We start from the raw sequence: 23,077 nt of genomic DNA, 5'->3' as shown, positions 1-23,077 counted from the left end.
TTTGAGTCTCACTTTAAGTCTCACTCTGCCACCCCGGCTGGAGTGCAATAGCACAATCTTGGCTCACTGCAATCTATGCCTCCTGGGTTCAAGCGATTCTCCTGCCTCAGCCTGCAGTGTAGCTGGGATTACAGGCATAGGCCACCACGCCTGGCTAATTTTGCATTTTTAGTATTTGTATTTGTATTTTAGTTTCACCACATTGGCCAAGCTGGTCTCGAACTCCTGGCCTAAGATGATCCACCCATCTCAGCTCCCCAAAGTACTGAGATTACAGGCATGAGCCACGGCACCTGGCCCAAAATACTGATTTTTTAAGGAGAAATCTGTTTGTTTAAAAATCAAATACAACAGAACTGATTAATAATAAATACAGCCAGAATCAAGAGGACACATATTATATGATTCAATTCATATAAATGTCAAAAACAGGCAAATACACAGAGAAAGAAAGCAGATTATAGGTGGTTGAGGGCTGCTGGCGGCGGGGAGGGAAAAATGAGAAATCAGTGCTAAATGGGTACAGGTTCCTTTTGGGGTGATGAAAATATTCTGAAATTAGATAGTTGAGATGGTTGCATAACCTTATGAATATACTAAAAACCAGTGAATTGTACACTATAAAAGAGAGAATTGTATGCTATGTGAATCATATTTCAATTTTTTAAAAAAGGAGTAAAAATAGAGCAAAAAAAAATCTAAGCTTATGAAATATAAAAATTTGAAAAAATACAATTTATGAACCACTGTTAACTTTCTACACTAGTCATGTTTATAATTTTTCAAAATTATCCCTTTTTTTATATTCTTAATGATTTTTGTTTGCTTTTCTACAATCACTAGAAAAGCATGTGAAAATCTTACGTCATGATTTTGTCTGTTTTCCTTATAATTCTGTTAATTTTTATTCAAATATTAGGCATGTACAAATTTAAGATTTTCTAGCTTTATGGTAGATTTAATCTTTTATCTCATGAGTGACCTTTATATCCCAACCATGTTAGTACTTTTTAAAATTACCTTTTGGGACAGGGTCTCACCATGTTGCCCAGGCTAGTCTCAAACTTTTGGGTTCAAGTGATCCTCTTGCTTCAGCCTCCCAAAGTGCTGGGATTAAAGGCATGAGCTACTATACCCAGCCTCAATTAATGGAACATTAAAATTGTGATAGGTCACATGGCCACAGCAACATAGTCTTTGTTATGTGCACATGCATGAACTTTATTATATTTATTATTATTGTCATAACTTCACATTGAGTTTTAGCACTGTGGAACTTCTTGCCACTGTAAATATCTTCATAAAGATTAAGCTGTGATTTGGCATTAAAATGAAAACTGATTTTGTAAGCATAGAAACAAAGCAGCTGATATTAGTGAAGCAAATACTTGACATTAGAGGAATAACAGCAATTTTACTTTTTCTTATAAAGGAACAAGTAAGTGTTTTACCTGACTTTAGACAGGAAGATACCTGCAAGTAGATAAGGCCATGTTACATTTTGTTAGTGGAACACAACAGGATTACCTATCAGCAGCCAAACAATGCAAACGAAGACAGCAGAAACCAATGATGCTTCCAATAAACATAAAAATCTCAAGGAACATGAGGCTAAATTGATGGACTCATGCAGATGTCAATTTGTCATGAACTTCCTAAAAATACTCTGCTGCATAACTTCCAGCAAAGTACAGTTTAAGGAAAAAAACAAAGCTGAGTTTAGTCAACAGGAAATGCTGACAAGATCCTGGTGTTCTTTTATATGCCTCAAAATCTACATTAATGCTAAAGGTGGTAAAGAGGTTGATATAAGAGAATGTTTACAAAATAAGAAATCACTGTAACATTGCTGTAAATGCCTTCAGCCAAAAATTGTTGCCATATTAAACATTAAATTATAAAATGATTTTCCCTAGGATATTATATTATTTTTAAGAAGTGGGCGGGGGGGTGGGGGTTGATGGATGATGGCTGAGCTAAAGGAAGAGCAGCTAAATCTGACGTGAATGTTGAAGAGTCCTACATAACCTGACAAGTATGTCAGGTATTAGTTTAGTTTTTGATGCATTCTGAGAGTGTGTTCTGAATAAAGAATAGGTTGCCTGAAAAGTAATACAAGGTGGTTTGATTCATGAAGGCCAGCCCTCCAGGACTTCCATCAACAAATCATTTAAGGAGAGTCTGAGGAAAGACTATGAATCTGAAAACTTCCTGTCATCATCTTCTGATAAGATGAAGAAAGTACCAGCACTAAGCTTGTAAAATTAGTACAGCAGGCTTGGAAGAAAATCTCCGGCAAAAGGGCTTGAAGAGGCTAAGCACAGTGGTTCACGCCTGTAATGCCAGCACTTTGGAAGGCCAAGGCAGGCAGATTGGTTGAGGTTAGGAGTTCAAGACCAACCTGGCCAATGTGATGAAACCCCATTTCTACTAAAAATATAAAAAAATTAGCTGAGCATGGTGGGACACGCATGTAGTCCTAGGTACTCAGGAGGCTGAGGCAGGAGAATCGCCTGAACCTGGGAGTTGAAGGTTGCAGTGACCTGAGATTGCACCACTGCATTCCAGCCTCGGTGGCATCTCAAAAAAAAAAAAAAAAAAAGATATGTTATTATATAGACTTTAAGGGAAGGGCTGGGAGAGGTGGCTCATGCCTGTAATCCCAGCACTTTGGGAGGCTGAGGTGGGTGGATCGCCTGAGGTCAGGAGTTTTCGACTAGCCTGGCCAACATGGCGAAACCTCATCTCTACTAAAAATGCTAAAATTAGCCCGGCATGGTGGTGCATGCCTGTAGTCCCAGCAACTCAGGAGGCTGTGGCAGGAGAATTGCTTGAAACTGGGAGATGAAGGTTGCAGTGAGCCAAGATTACACCATTGCACTCCAGCCTCGGCAACAGAGCAAGACTCTGTCTCAAAAAATAAATAAATAAATAAATAAAAATAGACTTTAAGATTCCATTGGGCTGGGTGCAGTGGCTCGCACCTGTAATCGCAGCTACTCAGGAAGGTGAGGTGAGAAGATTGCTTGAATCCAGGAGTTCTAGGCTGCAGGGAGCTATGATTATGCCACTGCACTCCAGCCTGGGTGACAGAAACCCCAGGGTAGGGTAAAAGATTCTACTGATATTAAGACACACCATTATATACCATATAGAAAAAATGCTGCCAATTAAACTACACCACTGTGCTTTCTCAGTTACGATTCTATTTTATGTTTGCTGAAAGTATTTTTAGGCATATCATAGATTTTTTCACATCATTTGTATGCACACATAAAGAAATTAAACGAAATAAACTGATTAAGGTATTCCAAGAACTTCTTTACATTTGTAGTCTGAGTCTTTTTAAACACTTTCTTAAATTGTTACCTTTTGTGTTTTCCCATACAACATTGTTCTCCCTACCTGGGAGAGGGATGGTGATTTCTTCCAGCTCTTTCTGTTTTTTTTCTTTTTTAGACAGAGTCTCACTCTACTGCCCATGTTGGAGTGCAGTACTGCAATCTTGGCTCACAGCAAACTCCGCCTCCCAGATTCAAGTAATTCTACTGCCTCAGCCTCCCAAGTAGCTGGGATTACAGGCGTGTACCACCAGGCCTGGCTAATTTTTGTATTTCTAGTAGAGACAGGGTTTCACCATGTTGGCCAGGCTGGTCTCGAACTCCTGACCTCAAGTGATCTGCCCACCTCAGCCTCTGAAAGTGCTGAGATCACAGAAGTGAGCCACCGCACCTGGCCCTGAAAGCCTACTTAATAACATACCTTTTTTTTTTTTTTTGAGATGGAGTTTCACTCTGTCGCCCAAGCTGGAATGCAGTGGTGCAATCTTGGCTCACTGAAACCTTCACCTCCAGGTTCAGGCGATTCTCCTGCCTGAGCCTCCTGAGTAGCTAGGACTACAGGCATGCACCACCATGCCTGACTAATTTTTTGTATTTTTAATAGTGACAGGGTTTCATCATGTTGGCCAGGCTGGTCTCGAACTCCTAACTTCAACCAATCTGCCCGCCTCTGCCTCCCAAAGTGCTGGGATTACAGGTGTGAGCCACTGTGACTTGCCTTAATATCATATCTTGAGTTTTAAATCTACCACCTTCTATATGGCTTTTTTGTTTTTCTGAGACAGGTTCTCATTCTGTCACCTAGGCTGAAATATAGTGGTGAGCTCACAGCTCACTGTGAGTTTGATTTCCTGGGCTCAAAAGATCCTCCTATCTCAGCTGGGACCACAAGCAAACCACCACGAATGGTAATTTTTTTTTTTTTTTCTGGTAGATATGGGATTTCATTATGTTGCTCAGGCTGGAGGCCTTCTATTCATCCTGCCTCTTTGACATTTATTTCCTCTCCTTTCTCACCTTTTTTATTTATTTTTGATTGATGGAGAATGTTTTTAATATACTTTTCCTCCTCTACTAGTTTCTAATCTGTTAGTGCTTATTCTAAACATGATTAGGACAATTAATTTAAACATTTACTCTGCTTCTTAATAATGCCTCAGTAACCATCAACTGTATTATTAAAAAAAAAAAAAAAGAATGGTAAGTATTCTAGTACATTAGGCGGAAAAGTAATGGCACAAAAATCTCTTTAAATGCCAAGATGTCAAATGTGTCTGCATTAAAGGAATAACAGCAAGTTTACTAGGTTTACAGATTTTCATGAACAGGAAAATATACAAATATCCATATAAAAGAAAGAGAGATGAGTGATAAGGACAGGCATAGGGAAGAAGAAGGGGGCCTACCCTGCTTTTCTACCACTATCAGGTCAGTAAGAATGGCTTTCTTCTTTCCTTTATCACCCTCTTCTTTCCTAAGAAAGATACAGACCTAAAGAAGAGACACTGGGCTGAACTTGGCTGAAACAGTATCCAAACTAGGAGGGGCTGGTAATTTACTTTCTAAAGTAGGATAGTAAGAAATTCTGTATCATGTAGTCATCTCAAGACGGAATGAGAGGCCCTGACCCCAAAGGCATCAGAGCCTAAGGCAAAACTGCAAAGTAGGTAGAGTTTTTAAACTTCTCTTAGTATTCAGTAGATATAATTTCCCTAAATTTTCAAGTCCTAAAAGAAAACTAATCTTTCTTCCCCTATCTCAACCAAGTCAAAATTTCTATTCTGCTGGTCACGATGGTTCATGCCTATAATCTCAGCACTTTGTGAGGACAAGGAGGGTGGATTCCTTGAGCCAGGAATTCAAAAGCAGCCTGAGCAACATGTTGAAACCCCTGTCTCCACAAAAAATACAAAAATTAGTTTGCCATGGTGGCACATGCCTGTAGTCCCAGCTACTTGGTGGGGGATGAAGTAGAAGGATCACTTGAGCCTGGCAGGTTGAAGCTGCAGTGAACCGTAGTCACTCCACAGCACTCTAGCCAGGGTGACAGAGTGAGAACATGTCTCAAAAAATAAAATTTCCATTCATACACAGAGGCAGGTTTCTTAACTACTGACTTATACCAGTAGTTACACAGACTTAGGTTTGCTTGTTATATGTGTGCGTGCGTCTGTGTGTGTGTATGTGTGTGTGTATGATAGTTTCCTGTTTTGATTGTTGAGCAAGATATCCTGGAAGTGGTTAAAAATAATTATCACAGATAACAGGGGTGAAAAGAGTATAGAAAACTGAAAACATTCTCTTTCCTTGAAAGTAGTCTCTGTTCCTCCCTTAGGTATCTTTTTCCACCTTCCTCAACCCTCCTCTTTTGCCCCTGTTCCTTTTCAATTAAAAGTTGAACTGAAGAATGTTTCCTTTAAGCTATTATAAGTATGTATCTATGTATATATTGAGACTTTATTTCTAAAAACTAAACTGAACTAATATTTATGTATTAGGTACCAACTATGGTACCAGATATTATGTTAGAAGATAAAGGTGAGTGAGATTGACATAGTCCTTACCCTGACAGGGCTTCAATCTAGTAAGGAAGATAAGCTATTAAATACAATTGCAGTTTTTAAAATGCTGCTTATAAAACAGTGCATAGCATGATCCTTTTCTGTTAATTAAAAAAATTTAAAAGTCATGAAAATGGTATTCACCAAACAGACATTCTCAGTCAGGAGGTTTATAATGTTAAATATCTCTTAAAAACAAAACTGGGCTTTTTTTTTTTTTTTTTTTTTTAGACAGAATCTTGCTCTGTTGCTGAGGCTGGAGTGCAATGGTGCAATCTCAGCTCACTGCAACCTCCAGGGTTCACACAATTCTCCTGCTTCAGCCTCCCAAGTAACTGGGATCACAGGTGCACACCACCATACCCAGCTAATTTTTTGTATTTTTAGTTGAGATGGGGCTTCATTATGTTGGTCAGACTGGTCTTGAACTCCTGACCTCGTGATCCGCCCACCTCAGCCTCCCAAACTGCTGGGATTACAGGCGTGAGCCACTGCGCCCAGCTAAAACTGGGCTGTTTTTATGGTCACAAGGCTCCTGATTCTTTGGTTTATTTGAGGTCAATGAGTCTAGATCAGAAAAAAGGAAATAGAAGCACTAACAGCAAAAGAATTACTGTACTTTGTGCCTACATAATACAACCAAAAAAATGTAAAAACTTTCAAAACTACAAACATACAGTGCAGAAATAAAATTTTAACTTACTCCCTATCTCCCTTCTAGAAACTCTTAAAGATTGACTGAATCTTTAGACTCTTTCTCACTGTAATTTCATTCCCTGAATTTCTTTTTCTCAATGCTATTTATTTCAGTTTATGAAATAAAAATAATGACAAATGAACCATTTTGCATGCCAAGTATAGGGTATATTTTTATAATATTCATAAAGAAAAGTCTGAAATGGGGTGGGTGCAATGGCTCACTCCTGTAATCTCAGCACTTTGGGAGGCCAAGACTGGCAGATCACTTGAAGTCAGGAGTTCAAGATCAGTCTGGCCAACATGGTGAGACCCTGTCTCTACTAAAAATACAAAAATTAGCTGGGAGTAGTGGTGTGTTCCTGTGATCCCAGCTACTTGGGAGGCTGGAGCAGGATAATCACTTGAACCTGGGAGGCAGAGGTTGCAGCGAGCCAAGATTGCACCATTGCCCTCCAGCCTAGGTGAAAAAGTGAGACTCTGCCTCAAAAAAAAAAAAAAGAAGAAAGTCTAGAAGGAAATAAAATATTGGTGTGGCTAAATAAGTTAAGCAAGAACTAGATAAATTTATTTTTTTTTTCTTGCAAAACCTATGTGCAAAGAGAAAATTTCAAGACAACTAACAGTTAAGCGGTTAAAAAAAAAAAGGAAGGGGCTAGGCGTGGTGGCTCATGCCTGTAATCCCAGCACTTTTGGGAGGCTAAGGCGGGTGGATCACAAGGTCAAGAGATTGAGACCATCCTGGCCAACATAAAACCTCATCTCTACTAAAAAATACAAAAATTAGCTAGGCGTGATGGTACATGCCTGCAGTCCCAGCTACTTTGGAGGCTGAGGCAGGAGAATCACTTGAACCCAGGAGGCAGAGGTTGCAGTGAGCCGAGATTACGCCACTACACTCTAGCCTGGTGACAGAGCAAGACTCCATCTCAAAAAAAAAAAAAGAAGAAAAAGAACAAACTATTTTTAGCTAGCAAGAAAGGCAAGTGTTAGTGAAATGTACCTTGAGATGAATTACATTTACTTTCAACATAAATTTACTTCCTGATGATTAGTTATGTGATACCCTTGGGATAACTTATCTCTGTCATTTAGTGCCTTGTTTACAGCAAGTAGCTCAATAAATGTTAGCTCTTTTAACACAACCATAAATGTACAACAAATGTCTATTGAGCATTTATGGGTAATTTTTTTAGATAGCCAGAACAAATCCACAAACAAGACAGAAAGGCTTCTATAATGAATTAAGGGCTAAAAGTAAAAACAGAAACACAATTTATTAGATGAAGATTATTTCCTTCTGTAGTTAACAGTCAGACTTAAATCTCTGCCATGGCAAATTACAGAAGCTTCTATAAGTGGTTATCATGGCTTACAGATTTCAGAGCTGAAAGATAAAAAGATTCATATTGTGGCAGAGACTTCTATTTGTTTGCCAATATCCAAATCTTTCCTTTCTCCTCAGTAACAAAAGCCCAATTTTATAGAAGGCAGCCATGCATTCAGCTACATTTCCCTGCTTCCTTATAGCCTCAGACTTTGTTCAGGAGTTCTCCTTAAAGGAAGAGGATGCATCCTTCTTTGTCTGTGCTTTGCTGCCCGGAACGTGGCAATGAAGGCAGAGCTCTGGCAGCTATCTTGGGCTTATAAGAACCAGTGCTACAAGAACATTTTAGGGATCATTGATAAAAGAACTGAAAGAAGCTTAAGTCTCTGATAACTCTATAAAGCCACTATACCTATCCTAGAGTGCCATTTCTAGTGCTTTAAGAAAATAAATATTGCATGTTTAAGCCATTTTTAAGTCCATTTTTGGTTTTTCCTTTTTTGTACTTTGGTGGTGGTGGCAGTGGTAGTCATTTTTCTTTGCAACCAAATGCAATTCTTAACTGAGTACTTACGTTCAGGCAGGTAAATAATTTTAATCTCCTTTTTACAGATGAGTCAACTGAGATCCAAAGAGATAAGAAGACTTGCACAATACCAAAATAGTGAAGAGATGGGTCTTGGCTCCTAGCCCAGTGTTTTCTCACTAAAAACTGACCTGTAACAGGTTCTAAATATAAACAAATAAAAAAAAAATAAATAAAAGACACAAAATTACAATATTTAGCCTTTTTACAGTGGTGATGGTACATGACAGTGTATGCATTTGTCACATAATGTGACAAGTGCCAAACTTTTATGATGTGTAAGGAGACTAAATTATATCATATTTCAGTAAGGAGGGGAGAAAGATACATGAAATAACAGAATCAAAAACCAGAAGATACTGGCTGGGAGAGGTGGCTCATGCCTATAATCCCAGCATTTTGGGAGGCCGAGGTAGACAGATCACCTGAGGTCAGGAATTCAAGATCAGCCTGCCCAACTTAGTGAAACCCTGTCTCTACTAAAAAAAAAAAAAAAATAGCCAAATATAGTGGCAGGTATCTGTAGTTCCAGCTACTCAAGAGGCTTAGACACAAGAATCACTTGAATCCAGTAAGTGGAGGTTGCAGTGAACCAAAATGATGCCACTGAACTCCAGCCTGGGCGACAGAGCGAGACTCTGTCTTAGAAAAAAAAAAAAGATACTGATTTATTATGCCCAAATTTTACTGTATTCCTCCCCTCTTGAAAACTAATAGGAATTCAGATTAAAAGCTTATTTTTTTCAGCAATGAGACTTCAAGATATAGGGCAACTTTTCCTGTTATATCCTTAACTGGAATTTTTCTTTACTCTTACCACCATTTTAAAAAAATTAACTTTGTTCCCAGTTTGTCAGAGATCAGTAATAGATGAAATATCTCAAAATTCTTTTTTGAAAACCCACCAAGTAACATGTAAAATACAAAGCAGCTCCTGTGCAAATTCATTAGTGAACATAGCAGTTATTTCTAAGTAGTCTGTTTAAAAAAAAGACAAAATATTTTCAAATGTCAAGGACACATGTATTTCTTTTCTTTTTTTGAGATGGAGTTTCACTCTTGTTGCCCAGGCTGGAGTGCAATGGTGCATTCTCGGCTCACCGCAACCTCCGCCCCCTGGGTTCAAGTGATTCTCCTGTCTCAGCCTCCCAAGTAGCTGGGATTACAGGCATGTGCCACCACGCCCAGCCAATTTTTTGTATTTTCAGTACAGACAGGGTTTCACCATGTTGGCCAGGATGGTCTCGATCTCTTGATCTTGTGATCCACCCGCCTTGGCCTCCCAAAGTGCTGGGATTACAGCGTGAGCCACCACGCCCGGCCATATTTCTTTTTTTATATGGTATATTTAACATAAAATAATCTATGCAGAAGAGTAATGATATGCATGTTGTATTTTGGAAGGGTATATGACTTTTATTGACACAACATGGTAAAAAAAAACACACAAACAGCAATTAAATCCTAACTTCTCCCATTTACTCGCAACCTACTTGCCTCTGAGTCTTGATTTTCCTACCTATAAAATTGAACTCATACTTCTTCACAGGTTCGTTGATGGGAGGAAAATAAGAATGAATACAAAGTAACTAGCATAGTGCATGACAACCGTAATTGCTCAATAAATATTAATGCCCTTCTTGTCTTGAAAATGAAACATAGAGAAATATGAAAATCTATTCTGTAAACACCCGAAGTGGTAGAACTTAAAAAGCAAGACCAGGCTGGGCATGGTGGCTCATACCTACAACTCTAGCACTTTGAAAGGCTGAGGTGGGTGGATTGATTGCTTGAGCCCAGGAGTTCGAAACAAACCTGGGCAACATGGTGAAACCCGGCCTCTACAAAAAAAATCAAAAAATTATCTGGGTGTGGTAGTGTGTACCTGTAGTCCCAGCAACTCAGGAGGCTGAGGTGGAAGGATTGCTTGAGCCATGGAGGTCAAGGCTGCAGTAAGCCATTCACACCATTCCAGCCTGGGCGACAGAGAAAGCCCCTGTCTAAAAAAGAAAAAAATTAACAAAACAAAACAAAACAAAACAAAAAGGAAGACCAGTTTGACACACAACTTTAAGTCTTTTTTTTTTTTTTTTTTTTTTTTTTGAGACAGGGTCTGACTCTATCACCACACTGGATTGTGGTGACACGATCTTGGCTCATTACAACCTCCAACTCCCAGGCTCAAGCCATCCTTCTAGCTGAGCCTCCTGAGTAGCTGGGACTACAGGCACACACCACCACATCTGGCTAGTTTTTATATTTTTCGTAGAGATGGGATTTCACTATGTTGCCCACGCTGGTCTCAAACCCGAGCTCAAGTGATCTGCCTGCCTTGGCCCTCCAAAGTCCTAGGATTACAGGCAGGAGCCACCATGCCCAGGCTTAAAGTCATTTTTGAAAGTCCACATTAGGGCTCTTCTCTGAACATTGCCAGAACCGAAGTCCTGATGCAGTTACAAACCAATGAAAGAAATGTATTCAAAATAATCTCTTGATATTAACTTTTTCTATACAATTAAAGGTCTCAAAAGGAAAAATTTGTTATTTTTATGTTAAATATATGCAATTAGTTTACAAACTTTTAAAAACAGCCTTCTGGGCTAGGCACAGTGGCTCACAGCCCAGGCAGGCAGATCACTTGAGCCTAGAGGTTTGAGACCAGCCTGGGCAACATGGCAAGGCCTCTTATCTATAAAATAAGTATTTGAAAATTAGCAAGGTGTGGTGGCATGCACCTGTAGTCCTAGCTACTCAGGAGGCTGAGGTAGGAGGATCACTTGAGCCTGGCAGTTCCAGGCTGCAGTAAGCCATGATCACACCACTGTACTCCAGCCAGCCTGGGCAACAGAGTGAGGCCCTGTCAAAAAAAAAACAAAAAAAGTAGGTCTGCCAAAAATAAAACCAAGTAACTGCTATCTGAACTTCTATCAGGCTGCTTTAGAATTTTAGGATCAAAGAATTCTAAGATCAGAAATTATCTTGGAGATACATAGTCCTCTCTAATCTTCGATATCACTTTCTGCCGTTTCAATTACCTGAGGTACAAAATATTTTCAAAGATCACATTCATATAACTTTCATTATAGTGTTCTATTACATTCATTTTATTATTATATATGCATAGCAAAAAAACATAGAGTATATAAGGCTTGGTACTATCTGTAGTTTCAGGCATCCATTGAGACCCTTGGAACATATGCCTCTAGGACAAAGGAGGACTACCGTAACCTAATTCAGCCCTACTTTTATAAAAGGTTATAAATACAGAAGGAAGTTAACTGACAGGCCAAGATCATTTGGCAGAGCCAAAACTGGAATCTGGCCATGGAATTCTAAGTAAGTACATTTTTTACCACATCAGAGTTATAAAAAAGTTTTTTGATTGAAAATAAAGTGATTGAGGTTTTTCCTTGAATCAATTAGTTGAAATTGTTAGGAACCTGATTTTTTTTTTTTTTTTTTTGTCTTATTCTGTTTTGTTTTGATTTTTTGAGACCGAGTTTCCCTCTTGTTGCCCAGGCTGGAGTGCAAGGGCATGATCTCAGCTCACTGCAACCTCCATTTCCTGGGTTCAAGTGAATCTCCTGCTTCAGCCTCCCAAGTAACTGGGATTACAGGCATCTGCCACCATATCTGACTAATTTTTGTATTTTAAGCAGAGACGGGGTTTTACTGTGTTGGCCAGGCTGGTCTCAAACTCCTGACCTCAGGTGATCCACCTGCCTTCGCCTCCCAAAGTGCTGGGACTACAGGTGTGAGCCACCGCGCCCAGCCCAGGAGCCTGTTTTTTAAAGTTTATAAACTAATTGCATATATTAATCATAAAAATAATAAATTGTCCCCTTTGAGACCTTTAATTATATAGAAAAAGTTAATAATCTATCATGCCAAATATAGTCAACTTAATTATTCGCAATACTTCAAAGATTATCCCTAAAGGATTTTTTTTTTTTTTTGAGATGGAGTCTTGCTCTGTTGCCCAGGCTGGAGTACAGTGGTATGATCTTGGCTAAGTGAAACCTCCGCCTCCCGGGTTCAAGCCATTCTCCTGCCTCAGCCTCCCAAGTAGCTGGAATTACAGATGTATGCCACCATGCCCAGCTAATTTTTGTATTTTTAGTAGAGATGTGGTTTCACTGTGTTGGCCAGGCTAGTCTCGAACTCCCGGACTCAAGTGATCCACCCACCTCGGCCTCCCAAAGTGCTGGGATTACAAGCATTGGTCACAGTGACCAAACTAAAGAATTATTTTCAATACATTTATAAATCCTGCACTTGATTCTGCCAGCTACCCAGTACTCAAAACGGTATTTTATACACCCCAGCCTTCAAAAGCGTCCTTAGAAAGTGGAAAGCAATTTCAATATTATTCTAAGTAACACAAAATTAGTTTAGTATGTGTACAGAGATTCATAACATATCCCAAAACAAAAAAGACATCTGAATGGATATTACTGATATTAGTACCCATAATTAATAGTGTTTCGAAAAGTACCCTAATTGTTTTAATTGTGCATATTATCTCAACTCTGTAGCACAAACCAACTTGGCAAAAAGCATGCTGAAAGGATATATACAAAATGTATGATATGAATAATATATACCTTGGGAGAGCAAAGAAAGGTAAACACAGCACAGACAGATTCAAGATAGAAGATAGGTTGACCCGGTATGGTGGCTCACGCCTGTAATCCCAACACTTTGGGAGGCCAAGGCAGGTGGATCACCAGAGGTCAGGAGTTCGAGACCAGCCTGGCCAACATAGTGAAACCCTGTCTCCACTAAAAATACAAAAAAAAAAAAAATTAGCTGGGGGTGTCGGTGGGCCTCTGTAATCCCAGCTACTTGATTGGCTGAGGCAGGAGAATCACTTGAACCTGGGAGGCAGAGGTTGCAGTGAGCTGAGATCATGCCATTGCACTCCAGCCTAGGCAACAAGAGCAAAACTCTGTCTCAAAAAAAGGAAGTTGAGTAAAATTTGGATAGACAGAGAAGGGCATAAGTAACACATGGAAACAGAAACGAATTTTTGACTCCTTTAAATTTCCGTAATTGTCTAGTTAAAAAAATGTTTTTGACCCCTTACTACAAAGGTAGATCAGATCCTGGAGAGCTTGAAGACCACAATGAGAAATGGAAGTTTCCAGGTTCATCCTAATAATGAGAGTGATGTTATTTGAGACTTCATTTCTAATTCTACATTTCCCGAATTTTATTTCAAGTTTTTTTTTTTTTTTTTTTTTTTTTTTTTTTTTTAAGATGGGGTTTCACCATGATGGCCAGGCTGGTCTTGAACTCATGACCTCAGGTGATCCAGCCACCTTGGCCTCCCAAAGTGCTAGGATTACAGGCGTGAGCCACAGCACCCAGCCCTTTTTTTTTTCAATTTTTGACCCTATTAGCTGAGGAAGATTTGTTGAAATATTTGTTTGTTCAAGTTTCAAAACATAAGAACATTCCTTAAAGCAACTATCTCATCAATTCTTTAAACTTTCCTATAGGGAAAGTCCACAATCTCCCTCAAACAAAATTCACTATCAGAAATATTTGCATTTAACCTGCCCTTATTTTTAAACAAAGGTAATATCTTTTAGTGTTCATATTCGTCCACGGATTTAACAGAGCCTTAGTAGTAGGCTTAGATGGTAGCACTAGCTTATTCAATTGCATAAAATGTACATTATTCAATTTAGGAGTTTAGTGGACACAGAATTTCAAGAGGTTCTGTCTCCCAAAAATCATAATAATAGCTCCCGTTCATTCTCATGCCTTTATATTCTCTCTTTCTCGCTCCCTTCCCTCTCTCTCCTAGCCCTTTGATACTGTAAAATAATTGCCATCTAAGACCGTTGCCAACACCAACCACAATAACCGCATTTTCTCACTGAGTTACCACTTAGCAGGTGCAAGGAGGAAGTACTCTCTTTCTCATCTCCTAAAACCAAAAGGCTCATCTCGCACCTAATTTGTCACTTAAGGGAAAAGGCCAGGACTGGCACTAACTTTCTCCTAAGTGTCAGAGGTTGCCAGCTTAACCAGACAGCAGAAGAGCAGGATCCCCAGGCCTAGCTTTGCTCCGCGGCAGGGGCGAGCATCGCCTGGAATTGGTAGGTGTCCCTCCTCACTAGTGGGCACCCCCTCGCCCATCGACCTGCCCAGACCCAGCGGGACCCCGCCCGGGTCTCGGTTCGGTACCTACCCTCTCCTGCTCCCCGCCAAGAGCAAGCCACCCTCCTCGACCCCGAAGAAAGCTTGGGTGCACTGCTGCGAGTGGAGCAGAGAGAACCCCGCGCCTAGGACTCGGGATGGGAGCCCCCTCCCCGCCGGTGCCCGCCCACTGCACGGCCCCCGCCATCCTCACTGCCCTGGCAAGGCAGGCGAAGACCTGAGCCTTATCTCTGGACCGCTCCCCACCACCCGCCACCTTCAACCTCCTGCCGCGCTGCTCCGCACCCACCTCGCGGCCACCTGCCTTACCTCGCCGGGTCTCGGCGCGCGAGGTTGAGCCTGCTGCTAGCTTCCAGCGCACAGACCTGTGCTCGGGCCCCCAGCCCACAGTTCCACTCTGCCCCTCCTCCCGCCGCGCGCGCCCGCCTCCTGGCTGCCATGGCGACAGTTCCCAGTCCCCACGGCCGCTGATTGGTCCGGCTCGGGATCGCGGAAGACGCCGATTGGCGGGAGCGGGGACGAGGCCGCGCCAGCGAACCTGGAGGCGGGCGATGGGGAGCGCAAAAGCTATGGAGGGGAAGTCTCCCTCCTGCGGGGAGGCTGAGCCAGGAGGGACGTGGCGCTCTGAGATGCGGGCTGGGAAGGCCGCGCCTCTTCCTTCCCTAGCTTTCCCGGAGAAGCCTGTGGAGCAGGACTTGGGCGGGTGAGGTGTTGTCTCAAGACCCGTGCAGAGCCGCAGGGATCGCCTCTCCCTTAGCCGCTGACCTGCGCCTGCAGCGCCCACGTGGGTCGGAGAAGGGCTGTCAGGCCCATTCTCGCCCACAGGCCTCGCTCGGCTCTGACACCCCAGTCCTCCGCCTTGGTGGGAATCTTACCGGCATTTGTAACCGCATACACCCCGGTTATGCTGGGCTCTCTGTCACTGTGGTTTGACGGTAATTACCCCACCTTCTCTCTTCCCCCATCCGCAGACAGCGCTTTCCTCTGCATCCTCCCCCAGGGAACAGACATCTACCCCAAACTACTCATTTTAAAGATAGGGAAACTGAGGCTCAAAGATGCACATGTGTGTCTCGAGGTTTCCAGAAGCTTTTGGAGCCACAGGTGTTTTCGAAGTTTCATTCTGCCAATTAGATTTTTAACCTGAAAAACTGGTATTGTATCTACCTTACGATTATTCACAAAGATTGAATGAGATAACATTGCTAGAAAAACAGTACAAGCCAGGCATGGTGACTTACCCTGTAATCCTAGCACTTAGGAGGGTGGCTTGAGATCAAAAATTTGAGACCAACCTGGACGACGTGAGATCTCATCTCTACCAGAATATTTTTTTTCTTTTTTATCTTTACCACAGTGATGTTTCAGTCTAAAGAAAATTTTTAAATTGTAGTCCCAGCTACTCAGGAGGCAGAGGCGGGAGGATTATTTGAGCTCAGGAGGTCGAGGCTGCAGTGTACCATGATCATTGTGCCACAGAGTGAGACCCTGTCCCAAAAAAACAAACAACAAAAACACACAGTACACAATCTGCCACATATTATGTTAGCAATGAAAGCTTCTCTTATCAGGAAGTACTACCACCAGACTGTCTCTGCTGCACAACTGGACTCTGTGTGCCCCTAACTGTATGATTTGCCAGTTATTTAAGTGCTCTGTGCCTCCATGTACTTGTCTGTAAAATGAAAATAATAATAATATGCTCCTATTTACAGCATAGCAAATTAATTTAAAAAGTGACTGACACATTGTAAATTTTCAATAAATGTTAACCATTCTCAGATTAGTGGCTGAACTGGGACTATAACTTAGGTCTCTGGATTTCAAGCCAATTGTATGTATGTATGTATGTATGTATGTATTTAGAGACAGGGTCTCCCTCTGTTGCCCAGGTTGGAGCACAGTGATGCAATCTCAGCTCATTGCAGCCTCAACCTCACATACTCAAGCAATCCTCCCACCTCAGCCTCCCAAGTAGCTGGGCCTACAAGCACACACCACCATGCCTGGCTAATTTTTTGGCATTTTTTGTAGAGACGGGTTTTTGCCATGTTATCCAGGCTGGTCTCGAAATCCTGGGCTCAAGCAATCTGCCTGCTTCAGCCTCCCAAAGTGTTGGGATTAGAGGCGTGAAGCACCACACCTGGCCTCAGTTATCTTTACTAACACTTCTCATCCACATACTTGGATCAGTACCTTAAGGTTAAACTCCTCTTTGAGGTTCAGGAGAAGAAGACACTTGTCCATTTTATTTAAATCAAGATCTTAATCTATCTGCCTTATCATCATGAAAGTCCAGGAATGTTGTGGCTCTGCCTCTGCTGAAGGGTTAAGAGCAAAGGCAAATGTAAAGAAATAGTCATATTTGGCTCTAATGGATCAATTGAAGAGTAAAGGCACTAGAGAAGAAAGGATATTCAGGAGAATATTCAGGTTAGTGGTGCAGGAAAACTAAATTTCAATTTGAAAAACATGGGAAATTGTATTATCTACGTATTGGTTATATGTTATTAGTAACTATTGGTGGTGTCAGATCAGGAGACCATACCACATCCCAACACTGCAAAACACAGACTTTAAACACATTGAAGGCAGAAACTATATTGTGCATGTTTATTACCTATTATCTAGCACAGATGAACACTCGGTGCCTGAATTAGGTGTTAAAATTTAGAGTAGGCCAGGCAGGTGGCTCACACCTGTAATCCCAGCACTTTGGGAGGCCGAGGCAGGCAGATCACTTGAGGTCAAAAGTTTGGGACCAGCCTAGTCAATACGGTGAAACCCCATCTCTACTAAAAATACTAACATGGTGAAACCCCGTCTCTGCTAAAAATAGCTGAGTGTGGTGACACATGCTTGTAATCCTAGCTATTTGGGAGGCTGAGGCAGAAGGACTGCTTGAATCCAGGAGGTGGAGGTTGCAGTGAGCTGAGATTGTACCACTGCACTCCAGCCTGGGCAACAGAGCAAGACCCTGTCTAAACAAAACAAAACAAAACAAAACCAAGCAAAACAAAACAAACAAAAACCTGACTTGTGTTGGACCCGGTGGTATACACCTATAGTCCCACATACTCAGGAGGCTGAGGCAGAATAGCTGGAAACCAGTTCTGGGCTGTGGTGTGCTATGACAACAGGGTGTCTGCACTGTTTGACATTAATAGGGAGAACTCAGCCAGGCGTGGTGGCTTACACCTGTAATCTCAGCACTTTGTGGAGTCAAGGGCGATCTCAGATCACCTGAGGTCAGACGTTCAAGACCAGCTGAGGTGGAGGTTGCAGTGAGCTAAGATTGTGCCATTGCTCTCCAGCCTGGGAAACAAGAGCAAAACTCCCACTCAAAAAAAAAAAAAAAAAAATTGGGTGAACTTTTGGGAGCATGAGACTGATGCAGGACAGGAAATTGAAGGTTCTTGGCTTCACCCAAGAAAGAATTCAAGGGTGAGCTGGTGGTGTTAAACAGCAACTTTTATTGAAATGCCAGTGCATAGCAGCAGCAGATGTACTGTTCCTTGCAATGCAGGGCTACCCTGTAGGCAGTGTGCCCAGAGCAGCAACTCACATGCAGTTCTACATTCCTGTTTATACCAATTTTTTTTTTTTTTTTTTGAGACAGACTCTTGCTTTGTCGCCCAGGCTGGAGTGCAGTGGTGCAGTCTCAGCTCACTGCAACCTCCACCTCCCAAGTTCAAGTGATTCTCCTGCCTCAGCCTCCCAAGTAGCTGGGATTATAGGTGCCCACCACCACACCCAGCTTATTTTGTATTTTTAGTAGAGACAGTTTTCACCATGTTGGCCAGGCTGGTCTCAAACTCTTGACCTCACGTGATCTGCCCACCTCGGCCTCCCAAAGTGCTGGGATTACAGGTCTGAGCCACTGCACCAGCTCCCTTCTTTTTTTTCATATACAGATGGGGTCTCACTTTCTTATCCAGTCCAGAGGGCAGTGGCCAGTCACAGCTCACTGTAACCTCAAGCCCCTGGGCTCAAGTGATCTTCCCACCTCAGTTTCCTTAGTAGCTAGGACTACAAGTGCACACCACCACACCTGGCTAATTTCTGTATTTAATTAATTTATTTAATTGTTTTTTTTTTTTTTTTTTTTTTTGGTAGAGATGGAGTCTCAATGTCATGTCCAGCTAATTTTTTGGGGGGTGGGTAAAGATGGGGGTCTTGCTATGTTGCCCAGGCTCGTTTCGAACTCCTGGCCTCAAGTGATCTTCCTGCTCTGGCTTCTCAAAGTCCTGGGATTGCAGATGTAAGCCACCATGCACGACCTGTTTCCTATTTCTAAATATGGTCATGGTTCATGACGTCAGAAAGTATGCTAGCTGTCTTTCAACCTGAGGCAATAAGCTGGAAGATGAAAAGTCAGAGCTGAGGAATGCAGAAAGGCTGTGATGATTACCCAGCAGCTGAATACAGGCCAAAAGCTGCCACCTCCAGATGTATTTCTTTATCATAGAAAAATAAACTGCAATTTATTGAAGTCTTTGTAGTCAGTTTTATGTCACTTTAGCAGAATGTAGATACAGAATACAAAGGGAGTATGGTGGCTATTACTTTTTTCCTATTGAATATCGCTTCCTAGCTTTATTCTAGTCACAGACCCTATTCTCCAGGATATAGGAGTGAATACCTGACCTAAACAGGACTTAGATTCTTCCTACTGAGAATTTGAAACTTGAGAATTTGAAAATCAGGAACACCCAAAGACAGAAGGAAATAACCTAATGACAACTTCTAGAAAGAAGGCCGAAGATCTCCAGCCCCGGGGATTTGTATACTACTCAAGTTCTGTCTGTGAGTTATTCCATTATCTTCTCAGTAAATCTCCAGCTGGAATTGGTTTCTGTGGATTTAAACCAGTGGTTCTCAACCAGGGGAGACTGTACGCTTCAATGGATATCTGGCAATGTCTGGAGATATTTTTGGTTGTCAACTGGCAATGGGTGTTAGTGGCATCTGGTGCATAGAGACCAGGGATTCTGCTAACATCCTGTATACACAGAACAATCCCCCACAACAAAGACTTGCTCAACCTCAATGTCAATAGTGTTGAGAAATCCTGCTTTAAAACAAGAGTTGCTTAACTGATACAAAGAGGTCCTCAACAAAGCTGATTAAGGGTTACCTGCTGAAAATGAGTGTGAAGGAAGAATGGGAGGTTTGAGGAGCAAGGAAAGGTATGGAATGGTCATTATGGGTGTGGGAGAGAGAAAGTGGAAAGTTGCTGGGCAGTACTTAGGGTTTGTCTGAGATTGATGACAGTGAATTTCAAGACGTCAGTCGATTGATTTTTCTCCTGCAATGTAGAGCTGCACAGGCATGAACAAGAAGAAGGTATACGTTGGGTTCATCCAAGGTTGGGTTTCTGTCAGGTGAGAGCAGCAGAGGGAAAGAAAGGCAAGGAAGTTGATATTTGTATGGAAGTGATTCTGCTGATGAACCAGAGAAATTAAGCTGGTTAATGGGGTGTGGGGTGGGGAAATGATGGGATCAAGTGGATTCAGGAAACAGCCTTATTGGTACCCCTCAGCGGTTGTCAGAAAACAGAATTTCAGGCTTTCTTGTAGATCTACTAAATCAAACTTTGCGTTTATTTTATTTTTTGGAGATAGGGTCTCACTCCTGTCGCCCAGGCTGGAGTGCAGTGGTGCCATCACAGCTCACTGCAGCCTCACCTTCCCAGGCTTAGGTGATTCTCCCACCTTAGCCTTCCAAGTAGGTGGGACTACAGATTCTGCCACCACACCCAGCTAATTTTTTGTATTTTCAGTAGAGATGGGTTTTGCCATATAGCTCAAGCTGGTGTCAAACTCCTGGGCTCAAGAGATCCACGTACCTAAGCCTCTCAAAATGCTGGGATTACAGGCCTGAGCCAACACACCTGGTTACATTTTAAAACATTTTGTTTTGTTTTGTATTTCAGAGATGGGGTCTCTGTCGCTCAGGCTGGAGTGCAGTGGTGGGATCATAGCTCACTATAACCTTGACCTTCTGGGCTCAAGAAAGTGATCATCCTGCCTCAGCCTCCCAAGTTGCTGGGACTACAGGTGTTCAACACTACACCTCTGGCTAGAATTTGCATTTTAATAAGTTCCTGCAGCAATTTCTATGCACATTAAAGATTGAGAAGCCATGGATTAGAGGATTTGATGAAGGTAAACCATTTCTGCACTGAGGATACTGAAAATATGATATTGGGTGAATTATCTAGTCCAGAGGTTAGTAATTTTTTTTTTCTGTAAGAAGCCATGGGCCACACAGTTTCTGTCATGTCTATTCATCTCTGCCATTGTAGTATGAAACAGCCTGAGATGATAGATAACACATACAGAAAACGGACAGATGTTGAAAGTGGATGTGATCCAATAAGACTTTCAACAAAAACAAGTAATGGCAAGTAATGGATTGATTTGACCCAAGGGCCATTGTTTGTTGATCCCTGATCTTGGCCTTAATTTAAAAACAAAACAAAACAAAAAAACAGTAAGACAGTAAGTCTTGGCTCCCAAGAAAATTTTCCCTGAGTTTTATGGATTCTGACTACTTATGATCTCTTGGGAGTAAGTATTCTGCCTCCCTCTTCCCTCTTACTTTTTTTTTTTTTTTTTTTTTTTGAGGTAGAGTCTCACTCTGTCACCCAAGCTGGACTGCAGTGGTACAATTTTGGCTCACTGCAACCTCTACCTCCCGGGTTCTGACTCTTCTCTCAAAACACTTTCCTCTCTTAGCATCTGACACCACTCTCTTCTAGTTTTCTTTCTACCTTTATAGATAATCCTTTTCAGGCTCCTTTGCCATCTTCTTCTCTGTTACCAAACTTCTAAAAGATAGAATGTCCCAAGGGTTGGTTCTGGGACCTCTTCTCTGTCTATAGCCAGTTTTTTTTCACAGGGTCACTGTTGGCATTTTATGTGGCACATTTCTTCATTGAACAGGATTTCCTGTACATTGCACAATGTTTTACATTCTTAGATTCTACCCCCTAAGTGCAGTTGTGTTTCCTTTGTCCCTGCAGTCAATGTGACAACCCAAATTGCCTCCAAACAATCTCTAGAGAAGTAACACTTCTCCAGGTGAAGAACAATCTCCTCTTTCATTTGGTGGTGCAAACCAGTCCATAACTATATACGTACCATATACAATATATGCAAATTCTCAAATATCTCTGGCCCAAACGTATCTTAGGAAATTTAGACTATCTCTATTTGCATTTTCATTGGATGGCCTATTGTGAAAGGTTAATAAATATTTAGTGAATGAATGATCTAATTAACTATCTGAGTCCCTCTTTTGTCTAAAACTAAATTACTGATCTTTTCATGCCTGCTGTTGGAGACGGAGATGTGCTGCTCAGATCCGCTTTCAAGAAAGGACCTGCTGCCCAGCCGTAGGAGTGTGGTTAGCTGAGAGTCTCTAGCAGTTACTGGCTTTAGGATCTACCCCAGCTCTAGAGCCAAAGTCACACTCTTCTTGGCATGTAGTTAAGTCATACTCTTCTTGGGCAAGTTTCCAGCCAATGAATGAGCAAGGTGGTAGTTCATGGGTCTAGTCTAACACAGAACTGGCAATTTTTGCTCAGGAACCCCTCTGCTGAGCTGGCAGAGACTTTGTCAAGTTTACATCATTATCTGTGAACTCCTCCTGCACAATTCTGCTTCAGTCCCTTTTCCTGCACAGGTATTATTCCTCTGATAAGCCTTCGGCACACCTAACTCTATCCTAGCATATGCTTCCCAGACAATCTGCTCTGCACTCTCTCTATCCTTCTCATTTCAATAATTGGTATGCATTCAGTTGCTCAAGGTAAAACCCCATGAATCATCTCTGATTCTCTGTTTTCCTTCATACCACATATCTACTTGATCAGCATCAGCAGTTCTGTTGATTCCATCTCTAAGGTACATAATCTCTCTCTCTTTCTCTTTCTCTCTCTCTCCTGCTCCCTCTGTTTAACAGCCCAGTCTCAGTTATCATCATTTCTCAATGGAATACTTCAAATAGCCTCCAAATTACTGTCCTACTGTCATTTTGGCACCCTACGATCCATTCTTCACACAGCAATTGAAGCAATGCTTCAAAATACAGAACTACTCCCCGGGTGTGGTGGCTCACACCTGTAATCCCAGCACTTTGGGAGGCTGAGGTGGGTGGATCACAAGGTCAGGAGTTCAAGACCAGCCTGACCAATATGGTGAAACCCTGTCTCTACTAAAAATACAAAAATTAGCCGGGTGTGGTGGCACACGCCTATAGTCCTAGCTACTTGGGAGGCTGAGACAGAAGAATCGCTTGAACCCAGGAGGTGGAGGTTGCAATGAGTCGAGATTTTGCCACTGCACTTCAGCCTGGGCAACAGAGGAAGGCTTCATCTAAAAAAAAAAAAAAA

At 41.7% G+C, this 23,077-nt stretch overlaps 1 protein-coding gene across 5 annotated transcripts in view; it reads right to left on the bottom strand.

Annotated features, from left to right (window-relative positions):
• The window catches only part of NUCB2 (nucleobindin 2), a 53,352-nt gene extending 38,247 nt beyond the window's left edge, over positions 1 to 15,105 (bottom strand). The window contains exons 1-2 of one of the 5 annotated variants that reach the window (XM_032240856.1): positions 14,989 to 15,105; positions 8,500 to 8,654 (exon numbers count right to left, since the gene is read on the bottom strand). The gene's annotated coding sequence lies outside the window, so the exon portion shown is untranslated. Of the gene's footprint in view, positions 1 to 8,499; positions 8,655 to 14,968 lie in introns of all 5 variants that reach the window. The other 4 variants (XM_032240853.1, XM_032240854.1, XM_032240858.1 and 1 more) reach the window with 4 other exon arrangements.
• Between the last annotated feature and the right edge of the window lie 7,972 nt (positions 15,106 to 23,077).

This window comes from Sapajus apella, unplaced genomic scaffold, assembly GCF_009761245.1.
Source record: "Sapajus apella isolate SASKATOON/1434 unplaced genomic scaffold, GSC_monkey_1.0 scaffold47, whole genome shotgun sequence".
Classification (NCBI taxonomy): domain Eukaryota; kingdom Metazoa; phylum Chordata; class Mammalia; order Primates; family Cebidae; genus Sapajus; species Sapajus apella.
The sequence above is the reverse complement of the archived record's forward strand: the minus strand, read 5'-3'. Positions and strand labels throughout refer to the sequence as shown.